Raw genomic sequence first — 13963 nt, 5'->3', positions numbered from 1 at the left:
GACCATTCTAGGGATTGGTTCCTGGGTTGAGCGGTCCGACAGTTTGGTTTGAATGGATGGCCCACTCTGACTTAAAAAATAAAAAAGGCTAAAACCGTTATTCAGTTCAATGGTTCAATCACCTGAGTTAGCGATTTGCTGATCAAATCAAAGGTTTTTAGTTAAAAAACGGTTTTGGGGTGAAATGGAAGTGACCAATTCTCGGATTTTCTAGTCCAACCATCCACTCCGGTTCAGTTTTGAAAACCATGCTACATAAAAGTTATTGAAAAATCATTGATGTCTTTGATCATTGCTTAATGTACAAATTTCTTCAAAATTAATATACACATTAAAAAATGAAACTTTAACTTAAAACATTAATGCCACTCAGCGGTTCAACCACCTAAGTGGCATGGTCCTACTCTAACTTAAAACATCATGGTGTTTCCTATAATTTAAATTAGAAAGTTCATATGCTTTATTAGCAAATTAAACCTAATTTAATTTCTTAAATACCAAAAAAATCTAAAAATAAAGGCTTTGAAGAGGTGACATTGGTCTGGGTCGTATTCTTCTAGATAAAATGCTTATTTAATTACAGATTAATCAAATGAAATGTGCAGTCCAAATGTTTTAAGGCTTACCCTACATCGAAGGCTTTGATTTCGTGGTTTTATTCTAGTGCCAAAATTACATTGGAAAAAGTGGTTTATTTCTAAAAGACCTAAAAGGAATTGTTGAAATCTCATCTAAAGTTTGGTAATGGCAATCACCTCCCTTGAAATTTTTGATACAATTGCAAGTAAATCCCCTTTACTAGAATCCTTTAACAAGAGGCATGTGAAAGTGTCCAAAATAGCTGTATAATTATTATTGAGGCTAGTTTCTAGAGAAAAAATAATACAAATTGTGTGTACGACAAAAAAAAAGAGTTTAAAGTTGCAGCTTTATTTTTGAGCGATTGATAGGAAGGGCAAATTTGGAAAATAAGTCAATTTTAGATAAATGATTAGAAAGGTTTGGGGTAGTGATTGATATGAATGCTTAGTTTGGAAAAAGTACAAATACAAATATGTACAACGCAAATACATGTGAAATAGTAAAAAATACAAGGTTTTGAAAATACATGTAAAATAGAACAAAATACAAGGTTCTGCACTCTACATATTTATATTTGTACTCCTTCCAAAATGAGCCAAAGAGAAATTTTGGAAAATATGTTGGTGAAAGGCAATTGCTTAGGTATTTTTAAACATTTTTGTGCCTCTTGTTAAAGGATTTTAATTGATGGGGTCTACTTGCAACTATGTTAGATAGTCCAGGGGAGGTGATTGTAATTACCAAATTTTAGGGAGGTTTTAACAACAGCCAAAAACTTCAGGAGAGGTTTTAGCAATTTACCCATAGTTAATTGTCTTTTAACCGAAAAACATGAGGCTTTATAATAAAGCTTCTTTTATGACCATTAAGAGGCTAGAAGGTTGAAGTATTTTCATTGAGTTGTTCCGGAGTGCTCGTTTGGGAGGTTGAAGCACAATAACCTTTTGGCCTATGAGGTGAGCCCTACAAAGATAGATTGAAAAGTTTGAAGAACTCAAATCGGCAGTTAGAGTCTCTATTTGGGAAGGCTTCTATGATGGATGAGCTACATTGATTGAATTGTGTTGCTTCCAAATCTGGAGCCGAGGGCAATTTGGTAACTTCCGAGATCAAGAGGATGAGAGCCCCACCTGTTAAGAGTAAAAAAAGACAATCAAAGGTCCCAATAATTTTTCGAAGGGTGAGGACTCTGACGGTTAAACTAATCGAGGGTGGTTGGAAAAGCCGAGATTACAACGAGAGAGAAAAGTGTAGAGCTCAAGTGTGTGTCGTGTACCTTTGGCTTTGAGACCCTATTTATAAGCGGAGTCACCCGGGAGGCTAGTAATGGGCGAGTATTGATGGTTCTGTGATTCCTGGTCATAAATGTGGTGGTTACTGGGGCAAGATCTCAGGTGGTTGACTGTTAACTCGTCATTAATGCAGGGGAGAGATTCTAATCGATACTATAACACTTGCAGTAATGGTGATCGTGATAATGACACAACGAAGTTATGATAATTCCCTTGACCGAGGTCGAGGCGATGAGACTAACCTTGGACGATGTCATGTGTTATCATTTGAGAGAGTGGCCAATTATACCCACATCTCTTGTCCCCCACTCCCAAGGCCGAAGCTATGGCTGAGGGCTTGTTAGTCATATAGGCCTCGACTTCGGCCGGTGGGAGTATAAGGAAGTTCTATAATTGGCTAAGTTTCTTCAATCATCAACCAAGAGTGTAGCTTGGTGCATTTGTTTGTCCCTTTTTGGCAACAGTTGGAATTCACATTCATTTGCTTCATCTTTTGGCAGTAGTTGTTGGTCACCACGTCTTTTGGCAACAAAATGGCTTAGACCGGTTTAAGGTGCTGGTATGGAGTGGGCTAACAATGCTGATCTAGCATCGTTTCATATTTCAAGGTAGAAGCCATATGTCGGTCATCGGTGCAGGTGGTTGAAGCAATGCACTGGTGACCATTTAATGAAGGAGATCCTAGTTGTTCATTTTTCTTTAAATGGAGGAGAAAATGTCAAAGGAGGTCTATCGTTTTGTGATTATGATGCTAGTTGGAGTTTCCAGAGACCTTAATTAGTGCTTCCTTTCATCCATTCTTTGAGTCACTACTCGTCTTTTTTTCTTCTTTATTCTGTAAGTTTCCATCCCCTACCATGTCGTCTTCGGATTCTAAGCGTGAGGCATATGACATCCCTCCCTCATTGGAGTACACGTAGTAGTAATAGTGATGGTGGTGGTGGTGGCGGTGGTGGTTTTTCCAATAAGATGAACATTGATTCCCGAAGGTCCTAGTAGTAGTGGTAGTTATTCCAATAACATGAGCAATGATTCCTGAGGGTCCTCTCAGTTTCTCGTGGTGGAAGTTCTACAAAGGAGGGTAACTACTTATGGGGCCAAGCATGACCAAAGGAGTGAGAACTCCTTAGATGAGAGTGTTGGGGAAGATGGGGTCACTGTAACTTAGGAGGAAAATGAAGAGTCTCCAAAGAAACATTCTGTGAGACTGTAGTAGACCGGACTAAGAGAGAGAGATAGTGAATTTTAAAATTGTATGTTTTGGAGTCTGATTCATGCTCCTTAAATAATTTGTGAAGAAGTATGAGGAAAAGGTAGGTGTTGGTTTAGAGAAGGCACCTTGAACAGTCACAATTTCAACCATTGTGACTGTCTAAAAAGTTGTTAACAGTTGGTGACTGTTAACTTTGAATTGTGCCTCTTGATCACATCGTGACCGTTGATCTCATCAACGGTCATCAACAAACCAAAACCAAAGCCGCCCATCGCGAGCCACGCGGGTGCGTGCGAAGTGCGAGCAAAGTGCACCTCTAAAGTGCCTCATTGCGCCACACACACGCACGCACACACGTCAGCGCGCGTTGCGCAATATCGAATCCCCATACTCTCCTCTACTAATTCTAAGGAGTTTAAATCAGCTCCTATTGAAATACTGAAAACAAACATTGTAATTATCTAATGTGGGACAAGTTCAAAACTGTTTTTTTTTTTTTTTTTGTAAGAGAAAAACTGATTTTTCAACCAAGTGTGCATGTGCAATTTCTCATGTAATTGACCAATCAAACCCATTGGATTTAATCTCTTATGAGATTAAAATCCAACAATCCCCCACATTGATTGATCAATTACATAGTTCTCTCTCAATCCAAACTACTATGACACAGTTATGCATACAAAAGGTGTTTATCAACTTAAACCTCTTGTTAGTATAGTTATCTCAGAGCCTTGTCAAAATTATTGGTGGTGAGACCTTAAACCAACTACTCTCAAGATAGACCGAAGACACCTATACACATAAAAATATTCAATCTCTGCAAGAGTTTCAAATTTTAATCAGCACTGTTATAGCCATGTGCTTCTTTCCTGGTTTCATGAACAATCCCGAGAGCAAACCCAAACCCTCATGAGAAGCGGCACCACTTCTATGTTCACATAAGTGAAGTTTCACTATGTGCTCCATTATTTGACACATTTCAGAACTTCATTAAGAGTTTATCTCAACCTCTCATCATAACGGATAGCACTGTTTATGTTGTGATGGGAAATTTCTCAATGTCAGTGCTAACAGTCACGTTGTTGTAACTTGTTACCCATTAAACCCAATACTGATGGCTTTTCAGTTTAGGTTGAGTTACCATTACAGGTGACTAAGTAAAGGGTTTTAATCCCATCTCTTTGGTTGTCATTCTTACCAATTCTCTGGCTAAACCCTTGGTAAGAGGATCAACCAAGTTTTTACTTGACCTCACATAGGTTATAGTGATGACTCCATCTTGAATCAGTTGCCTAACAAATTCATGTCTCAGACTTATATGTCTGGACTTACCATTATAGGTGCCACTGTCAGCCCTTGACAGAGTTGTCTCACTATCATAGTAAATGGAAATTGGAGGCATAGGACTAGGCCAAAGTTTTATATCCAATAATAAATTCCTAATCCATTCAGCCTCTTTTCCAGCAGCCGCTAAGGCTATGAATTCGGATTCCATGGTCGAGTGAGATATACAAGTTTGTCTCTTGGATGCCCAAGAGATCGCACCCCCACCAAGGACAAAAATCCATCCAGATGTGAACATGTTATCTCCATTACCAGTAATCCAACTTGCATTAGTGTACCCTTCTAGTACAGTTGGATAATCACAATAAAATAAGCCAAGTTCCAAGGTTCTCTTGAGATACCCAAGAACTCTCCTAATTGCCTTCCAGTGCTCTGCACCGGGGTTACTTGTAAACCGACTGAGACTACTTACTGCAAATGCAATATCAGGTCTAGTACAAAGCATAGCATACATCAAGCTCCCTATTGCACTAGCATACTCAAGTTGTGCAATTGTTCTATTAGTATTTTCTACTAGTTTTATACTAGAATCATATGGCGTGATATATTCTTTAAACTCTAAATGCTTAAATTTCTCAAGTACTTTCTCAATATAATGTGATTGGCTTAGTGCATAGCCCCTACTATGCTTTTTAACTTTTATTCCCAAGATGATATCTACTTCTCCTAAATCTTTCATCTTGAAAATAGAAGATAAGTAGTTTATAGTTTCATTTATGCCAACCATATTTGTACCCACAATAAGCATATCAGAGAGTACAAGGTCCACAAGGCCGGAGTCGAGGGACGAGGTTACCGATGATGCCTCAGTAACGTGCTTAACAAATGAGGGGGCAGAAGGGGAGGCCGAGGGCATGAGTCCCAAGCATCCTTTATGTTTTGATTTGGATAGTATTCTCGGCTGAGAGGACATAGTGAAGCTCACCAAGAGGTACTTCATACTCGAGGACTATAGGGATAGAGTTCCGAAAGTTGGTGATAGGTCGTGGTTGTGTAAGGAGGGTGAGGTTTTCATCCATGAGCATTACCTCCAATTTGGGCTTCCTTCTCCACTGCACCCCCTCATCTCAACCCTGTTGAACCACTATATGCTTTCCCTTAGCTAACTTGCTCCTAACTCTGTGAGGACTATAGTCACTGTCCTCGTTGTAGCCCATGACCGAGGTGTCCCAATGACAATGAACCTCTTTAGGAACTTGTTCATTTTGAAGAAGCATCCTAAGGGCACAAGATTATATAATTTTCAAGGCCGACAGGATTAAATGGTAGATAACCCATCTTCCATCCACAATTGGAAGAAAAAATTCTTCTTCATAAGATGTCCCGAGGGTTTGGTCCTTCAGGTTCATGTGGGGGGATTCCGATGCATTGGATGAGAGGATCTCTCCTCCTTGTAGGGAGGAGGAATGAATGTTGTTGGGCCAGCTTCGGTTGGGCGAAAAGATCCATAATGGGCCTTTAATGAAGGAGGAGGTCTTGGTAAAGGCCAGCCTTAGTCTAGCCCCCTTCGATAGGGACAACTTGATTTATTTGTTTTCATTCATGTTTCAGACTTCTGCTCTTACTGATCCGACGTCTTTTCCTTGTGAAGAAATGGATAAGAATCAAAAGGCAATGTTGCTATCTCAAGCAACTAAGAAGGCGAATGCCACTGAGAAGGGGATTGCAACTGACAAATGCAGGAGGTCTGAATAGGAGGCTGTAGTGAAGGCAAGGGCTGAGGCCAAGGATGCTCAAAGGCAGATGGCAACGCAGAAGAGGCCAGTCAAAGGAGGGAAGGATGATAGGTCCACTAAGAAGGTGGTGGTAAGGGATTGCCATGCTAAGGGCACATCTGCCCCCTTCGGTCGTCAAATTGTTTTGCATTCTCCCCATAGTGGTTCTCCTTAGGATAACGAGCTGCTAGCCCATCGGATCACCTACCACCCTAGCTGGAGTGTAAAGGAGGGTGATACCTTGTCAAAGAAGGGTGTCTAACGTTAGCTAATAATGGGGACTGATTTACCTGGGGATCAGCAGACATGGATCCATCAACCTATTCAAGCCATCTAGGAGGTGCCTCTGGACAAGGTAGTCGAGGTAAGTTTCATATTCCTTAGTTCATTTTATCTCGTTACACATGGTCTCTGAGTCTCACTCGTTTTCATCAAAGATGGCTAAAGTCTTTGTGGACCTAAGTGACAAGACAAAGGGTGCATGGTCTTCTGGACAAAGTGTACTTTTCACCGCATTGTGGTCATTGGTCAATGCAAAGTTCGACCGAGTTATGCATGGCATCTGGTCATGGAGAATCTTCCTAAAGAGCATAGAATTTAACAAATTTTATTTGGTTACTATTTCTTAATGACTTGATCATGGAGAATCTTTTTGTGGAAGTTGGGGTGCCCGAGGTGCATCGTGAAACACCCTTAGCACTAGTTTACAGATTTGTAAATTTTTCCAATCCTCATGTAACCTTAAACAATGTAGTACATGGTGAGGAAGGGGTCAAACCCATAGGGAAACAAGAATAAAAATTATTATTTTCGTTCTGGACAAATAAAAGGAAAATAGATTTGGGATTTGCAGAAAATAAGAACATAAAATTTATTAATGCTAAAATTAAATGTTCTGAATTAAACAAGGCAATAGTTAAAATTCAGAAATTAAAGAACACTGAAATCAATAAATAAATAAATAAATATGATCCAAAATTCGGATCTAGTGGCAGTAGCTGTCCGGGAAGACGAAATACACCTTTTCTCCCTCCGTTCAGGCCTCGAATCCCTCGAGACACTTTAGCCTTGAACCGGACGAATTTTGATATGCAAAACACACAAACAAATGGAAATTAAATCTAAAATATTGCCAGAATAAAAATAACATAAAAGAAAATAAAGAAAATGAAAGGGATGGCTGATCAAATCTAGTGGCGGAAGTTGCAGATTGCTTGGACTACTTGCAGGAACCCCTACTGACAATATCTAGGCGTCCTTCCCTTCTACAACCCTTGAACTCCTCAAGAAACCTTAGCCTTGTGAAATGGGTGAATTGACCAACCCCTTCTCTAGGGCCCTTGGGGTCCTTTTATAGAGAAGGGTGGACAAAACTAGGATTAGAGAGAAAGAGAGGGGCAACTAGTGGGTTTATGCAAGAAATGGGCGTCCCTAGGGTTTAGGAATGGAGGGTTAGGATTAAAATAGAGGGATCCTACGGCTAGAGTGAAAAGGAGAGGGTGCCTCTAAGTATGAAGGGTTGGAATTTAAGCTCCTAGGAATGAATGGTGGAGATTTGGGCACCAAGGGCTGAAAGGTAGTGATTAGGAGTTAGGTGGCATCCTAGGGTTAGAAAGCTAAAGAGATGGTGCCCTAGAATGGAGGGTGGAGAATGCAAGGTGAAAATCTAAGGGTATGAGAGGTTGCTAAGGCTTGGATGGTTGAGATTACATGTTAGGGAGGAGTGGAAGGTAAAGATTTAGCAGTTAAGGGCGGCTAGGGTTTGTTAAAAGTGAAGCAAATGAGTGGGGAGGTGCCCTGGGATTTGCTAAGGAGAGGGGAGTATGTTTAATACAGTAGGAGGGGAACCTTTCAAAGTTTAATGGATAGGAGGCACCCTCCTATGCTCAGTTATTCTTAGAAACACTGCCTCTCTCAGCTAGAATTCTAACCAGCTTCCCAAAATTTGTAGAAAACTCTGTAAATTTTCCTATTTTTACCCAGAATTTGCATAGGGACCCTCAGAGGTCACAACATTGAATGTAACAAAAAAAATGGTACAGATTAGTGTCAAAATACCCCTAAAATGATGCCCTTAAGGCATCAAAATACAAAGTTATCAGGAGTGATTGGAAACATACTATCCCAGCTTTGAGCTGCTAGAGATGTGGTGATTCCATTTGCAACTAGTCAGAAGTGGAGGGAAGCCTACCAGAATCATCTTTACACACTTTCATTCAACTCCTATGGCTGGCCTATTTACTGTGATCTCACCACTAGTAGATTGGAGATCCTTATAACCCAAACAACATTCTAGGCAAATGGTTTACATTTCTTATCTATTTTTATGGATGATGTGGATGAATTCTCAACTGCTTCAATTATTGCCTGGCTCATGTATACATGGGAAACCCTGCATCGTCTGCGGTATAATGTCCAAACTACCCCAAATGTAAATATTGTTGAAAACTATGGTACGCAGAAACTGGAAATGTTGGAGTTGGCTCATAATCCTATCACAGGTGTTGAATAAAGTTACCAGCAACTCCCATGTCTGAAATTCCTGTCATTAAGTTATGTCAGTATCTCAACTTTAGATCTGAGCCTTCTTCTAAGCGCTTGCCCAAAGATTAAGGTGTTAGTTCTTATCAGTCCAAAGATTGCCATGTTAGATACACAAATGACAATGGAACTAAGCAGTCCAACATTGAAGGACATTTACATCGAATCAATCACTTTGAACTTTTGAGCTTATGGGCAAGGCAAGCTTGAAGCATATGAAGATTGATGATGTTAGTGATGTTGTCGATGGTCCTCAGTTAGCTTTGCTTTGACTACCAGTCGGGTGGGTGTGTGGAGTTCGATGGCCGTCCTCTTGCCATTATGCGGCGAGGACATTGTTCCGGTAGTACTCATTAGGGGCTTGTTCTAGCCTCAACCATTTGTGGATGGTCGAGTCATTGGTGGGGTTGCTACCGTGTTGTGATCGTTGGTCAATGCAAAGTTTGGCAGAGCCATACACGGGTGTCTAGTAATGGAGAATCTTCCTAAATATCATAGCCTTTAAGAAATTTCATTTGGTTACTATTTCTTGATGACTTGATCATGGAGAATCCTCCTATGGAAGTGATTGGAAACATACTATCCCGGCTTGGAGCTGCTAGAGATGTGGTGATTACATTTGCAACTTGTTGGAAGTGGAGGGAAGCCAGCCAGAATCATCTTCACACACTTTCATTCAACTCCCATGCCTGACCTATTTACCGTGATCTCACAACCAGTAGATTGGAGATCCATACTACCCAAACAATATTCCATACAAATAGTTTACAATGCTTATCTATTTTTATGGATGATGTGGATGAATTCTCAGCTTCTCCGATTATTGCCTGGCTCATTTATACATGGGAAACCTTGCGTTGTCTGTGGTATAATGTCGGAACTACCCCCAATGTTAATATTCTTGATAAGTGTGGTAGGCAGAAACTGGAAGTGTTGGTGTTGGCTCATAATTCCATCACAGGTGATGAACCAAGTTACTAGAAATTCCCATGCCTGAAATTCCTATCATTAAGTTCTATTACTATCTCAGCTTTAGATCTAAGCCTTATTCTCAACGCTTGCCCAAAGATTGAGGTGCTGGTTCTTATCAGTCTAGAGATTGCGATGTCAGATGGACAAACGACAATGGAACTAGGCAGTCCAACATTAAAAGACATTTACATTGAATCAATTAGTTTGTATAAGTTTATATTAGAGGCAGGTAGTCATGATACTTTTCTTTTGAAGGATTGTGCACTTGAACTTTTTGAGCTTATGGGAAAGGGACCTTGAAGCATCTAAAGATTGATGACGCTAGTAATGCTATCCATGGAGTTCAAGGGGTGTGTGGAGTTCGATGGTTGGCTTGTTTACCGTGATCTCACAACCAGTACATTGGAGATCCTTATAACCCAAACAATATTCCAGATGAATGGTTTATAGTGCTTATCTATTTCTATGGATGATGTGGGTGAATTCTCAACTGCTCCGATTATTGTCTAGCTCATGTATACATGGGAAACCTTGCGTCATCTGTGGTATAATGTCCGAACCACCACAAAAGTTAATATACTTGAAAAGTTTGGTAGGTAGAAACTGGAAGTGTTGGTGTTGGCTCATAATTCTCACAGGTGTTGAACCAAGTTACCAGAAATTCCCATGCCTAAAATTCCTATCATTAAGTTATGTCAGTATCTCAGCTTTAGATCTGAGCCTTCTTCTCAGCACTGGACCAAAGATTGAGTTGTTGGTTATTATCAGTCTAGAGATTGCGACGTCAGATGCACAAATGACAATGGAACTGGGTAGTCCAACATTGAAGGACATTTACATCGAATCAATCAGCTTGGATAAGTTTATATTAGAGGCAAGTAGTCATGATGCTTTGCATTTGAAGGATTGTGCTCTTGATCTTTTTGAGCTTATAGGCAAGGGAACCTAGAAGCATCTCAAGATTGATGATGTTAGTGATGCTGCCCGTGGTCCTCGGTTAGCTCTGCTCCGACTTCCAGTCTGGTGGGTGTGAGCAGTTCGATGGCCGTCCTCTTGCCATTATGCAGCGGGGACATCGTTCCCGTAGTACTCGTTAGGGGCTTGTTCTAGCCTCAACCGTTTGTGGTCGGTCAAGTCTTTGGTGGGGTTGTCACCGTGTTGTGATCATTGGTTAATGCAAAGTTCCGCCAAGTTGTGCACATGCATCTAGTCATGGAGAATCTTCTTTAAGAGCATAGAATTTAACAATTTTCATTTAGTTACTATTTCTTGATGACTTGATCATTGGTGATTGCATTTACAACTTGTCGGAAGTGGAGGGAAGCCTGCCAGAGTCATCCTTACACACTTTCATTCAACTCCTATGGCTGGCCTATTTTCCGTGATCTCAGAACCAATAGATTGGAGATCTTTATAACCCAAACAATAATCCAAACAAATGGTTTATAGTGCTTATCTATTTTTATGGGTGATGTGGATGAATTCTCTGCAGCTCTGTTTATTACCTGGCTTAAGCATGCATGGGAAACCTTGCATCGTGTATGGTATAATGTCCGAACTACCCCAAATGTTAATATTCTTTAAAAGTGTGGTAGGCAGAAACTGGAAGTGTTGGTATTGGCTCATATTTATATCATAAGTGTTTAACCAAGTTACCACAAATTCCTTTGCCCGAAATTCTTGTCATTAAGTTATGTCAGTATCTCAGCTTTAGATCTGAGCCTTCTCCTCAGTGCTAGACCAAAGAGTAAGTTGTTGGTTCTTATTAGTCCAGAGACTGCGATGTCAGATGCACAAATGACGATGGAATTGGGAAGTCCAACATTGAAGGACATTTACATCGAATCAATCAGCTTGGATAAGTTTATATTAGAGGCAAGTAGTCTTTATTGCTTGCATTTGAAGGATTCGACACTAGAACTTTATGAGCTTATGGGCAAGGGGACCATGAAGCATCTCAAGATTGATTATGTTAGTGATGCTATCCGTGTTCCTACATTAGCTTTGCTCTGACTACATGTCGGGTGGGTGTGTGCAATTCGATGGCAGTCCTCTTGGCATTACGTGATGGGGATATCATTCCCGTAGTTCCCATTGGGGGCTTGTTCTAGCCTCAACCGTTTATGGTCGGTCGAGTCTTTGGTATGGTTGACGCTGTGTTATGATTGTTGGTCAATGCAAAGTTCGGCCAAGCTGTGCACGGGTATCTAGTCATGCAGAACCTTTCTAAAGGGCCTAGCATTTATTTCATTTGGTTACTATTTCTTGATGACTTGATCATGGACAATCTTCCTATGAAAGTGATTGGAAACATACTATCCCGGCTTGGAGCTACAAGAGATGTGGTGATTGCATCTGCAACTTGTCGGAAGTGGAGGGAAACCTACCAGAATCATCTTCACACACTTTTAATCAACTCCTATGGCTGGCCTATTTTCCATGATCCCAAAACCAATAGATTGGAGATCCTTATAACCCAAACAATATTCCAAACTAATGGTTCACATTGCTTTTCTATTTTTATGGATGATGTGGATGAATTCTCAGCTGCTCCACTTATTGCGTGCCTCATGTACACTTGGGAAACCTTGCTCCGTTTGCGGTATAATGTCCAAACTACCCCAAATGTTTATATTCTAGAAATGTGTGCTAGGAAAAAACTAGAAGTGTTGGTGTTGGCTCATAATTATATTACCATAAATTCCTATGCCTAAAATTCCTATCATTAAGTTATGTTAGTATGTCAGCTTTAGATCTAAGCCTTCTTCTCAGCGCTAGACCAAAGATTGAGTTGTTGGTTTTTATCAGTCCAAAGATTGCGTTGTTAGATGCATAAATAACAATGGAACCGGGCAGTCCAACATTGAAGGACATTTACATTGAATCAATCAGTTTGGATAAGTTTATATTAGATGCAGGTAGTCTTGATTCTTTGCATTTAAAGGATTGCGCACTTGAACTTTTTGAGCTTATGGGCACGGGGACCTTGAAGCATCTCAAGATTGATGGTGTTAGTGAGGTCATTCGTGGTCCTCGATTAGCTCTATTCTGACTACTAATCGGGTTGGTGTGTGCAGTTTGAAGGTCATCCTCTTGCCATTATAAGGTGGGGACATCATTCCCGTAGTACCCATTGGGGGCTTGTTCTACCCTCAACCTTTTGTGGTCGGTCGAGTCTTTGGTGCGGTTGCCGCCGTGTTGTGATCGTTGGTCAATGCAAAGTTCAATCGAGCTATTCATGGGCATCTAGTCATGGAGAATCTTCTAAAGAGCATAGCATTTAACATATTTCATTTGGTTACTATTTCTTGATGACTTGATCTTGGACAAACTTCCTATGGAAGTGATTGGAAACATACTATCCCAGCTTGGAGTTGCAAGAGATGTGGTGATTGCATCTACAACTTATTGAAAGTAGAGGGAAGCCTGGCAGAATTGTCTTCACACGCTTTCATTCAACTGCTCTGGCTGGTCTATTTTTCGTGATCTTACAACCAGTAGATTGGAGATCCTTATAACCCAAACAATATTCCGGACGAATGGTTTACAATGCTTATATATTTTTATGGATAATGTGGATGAATTTTCAGCTGCTCTGATTATTGCCTGGCTCATGTATAAATGGGAAACCTTGTGTCATCTGTAGTATAATGTCCAAACTACCCCAAATGTTAATATTCTTGAAAAGTGTGGTACGCAGAAACTGGAAAAGTTGTGGGCTCATAATCTTATCATAGGTGTTGACTGAAGTTACCAGCAATTCCCATGCTTGAAATTCCTGTCATTTAGTTATGTCAGTATCTCAGCTTTAGATTTGAGCCTTCTTCTCAATGGTTGCCCAAAGATTAAGGTGTTAGTTCTTATCAGTCCAAAGACTGCCATGTCAGATGCACAAACAACAATGGAACTAGGCAGTCCAACATTGAAGAACATTTACATTGAATCAATCACCTTGAACTTTTGAGCTTATGGGCAAGTCAAGCTTGAAGCATCTAAAGATTGATGATGTTAGTGATGTTGTCCATGGTCCTTGGTTAGCTTTGCTCCGACTATCAGTCGGGTGGGTGTGTAGAGTTCGATAGACGTCTTCTTGCCATTATGCGGCGGGGATATTGTTCCCTTAGTACTCATAGGGGGCTTGTTCTAGCATCAACCATTTGTGGTTGGTCGAGTCATTCATGGGATTGTTGCCATGTAGCGATCGTTGGCCAATGCAAAGTTTGGCAGACCTGTGCACGGGTGTCTAGTAATGGAGAATATTCTTAAATAGCATAGCTTTTAAGAAATTTCATTTGGTTACTATT

General features: G+C 40.4%; 4 pseudogenes; all 4 read left to right on the top strand.

Moving 5' to 3' along the window:
- The first annotated feature begins 9230 nt into the window (after positions 1 to 9230).
- LOC148871200 (F-box/LRR-repeat protein At1g67190 pseudogene) lies at positions 9231 to 10692 on the top strand (annotated as a pseudogene).
- Positions 10693 to 10940: 248 nt separating this feature from the next.
- Positions 10941 to 11672, top strand: LOC148871199 (F-box/LRR-repeat protein At1g67190 pseudogene; annotated as a pseudogene).
- A 266-nt stretch (positions 11673 to 11938) lies between these two features.
- On the top strand, positions 11939 to 12711 carry LOC148871198 (F-box/LRR-repeat protein At1g67190 pseudogene; annotated as a pseudogene).
- A 276-nt stretch (positions 12712 to 12987) lies between these two features.
- Positions 12988 to 13741, top strand: LOC148871197 (F-box/LRR-repeat protein At1g67190 pseudogene; annotated as a pseudogene).
- The last annotated feature ends 222 nt before the right edge of the window (positions 13742 to 13963 follow it).

Source organism: Nelumbo lutea, chromosome 2, assembly GCF_056320005.1.
Source record: "Nelumbo lutea isolate HS-2025 chromosome 2, American lotus-T2T, whole genome shotgun sequence".
In the NCBI taxonomy this organism is placed as follows: domain Eukaryota; kingdom Viridiplantae; phylum Streptophyta; class Magnoliopsida; order Proteales; family Nelumbonaceae; genus Nelumbo; species Nelumbo lutea.
Note: the sequence above shows the minus strand (reverse complement) of the source record. Positions and strands in the feature narration are given on the sequence as shown.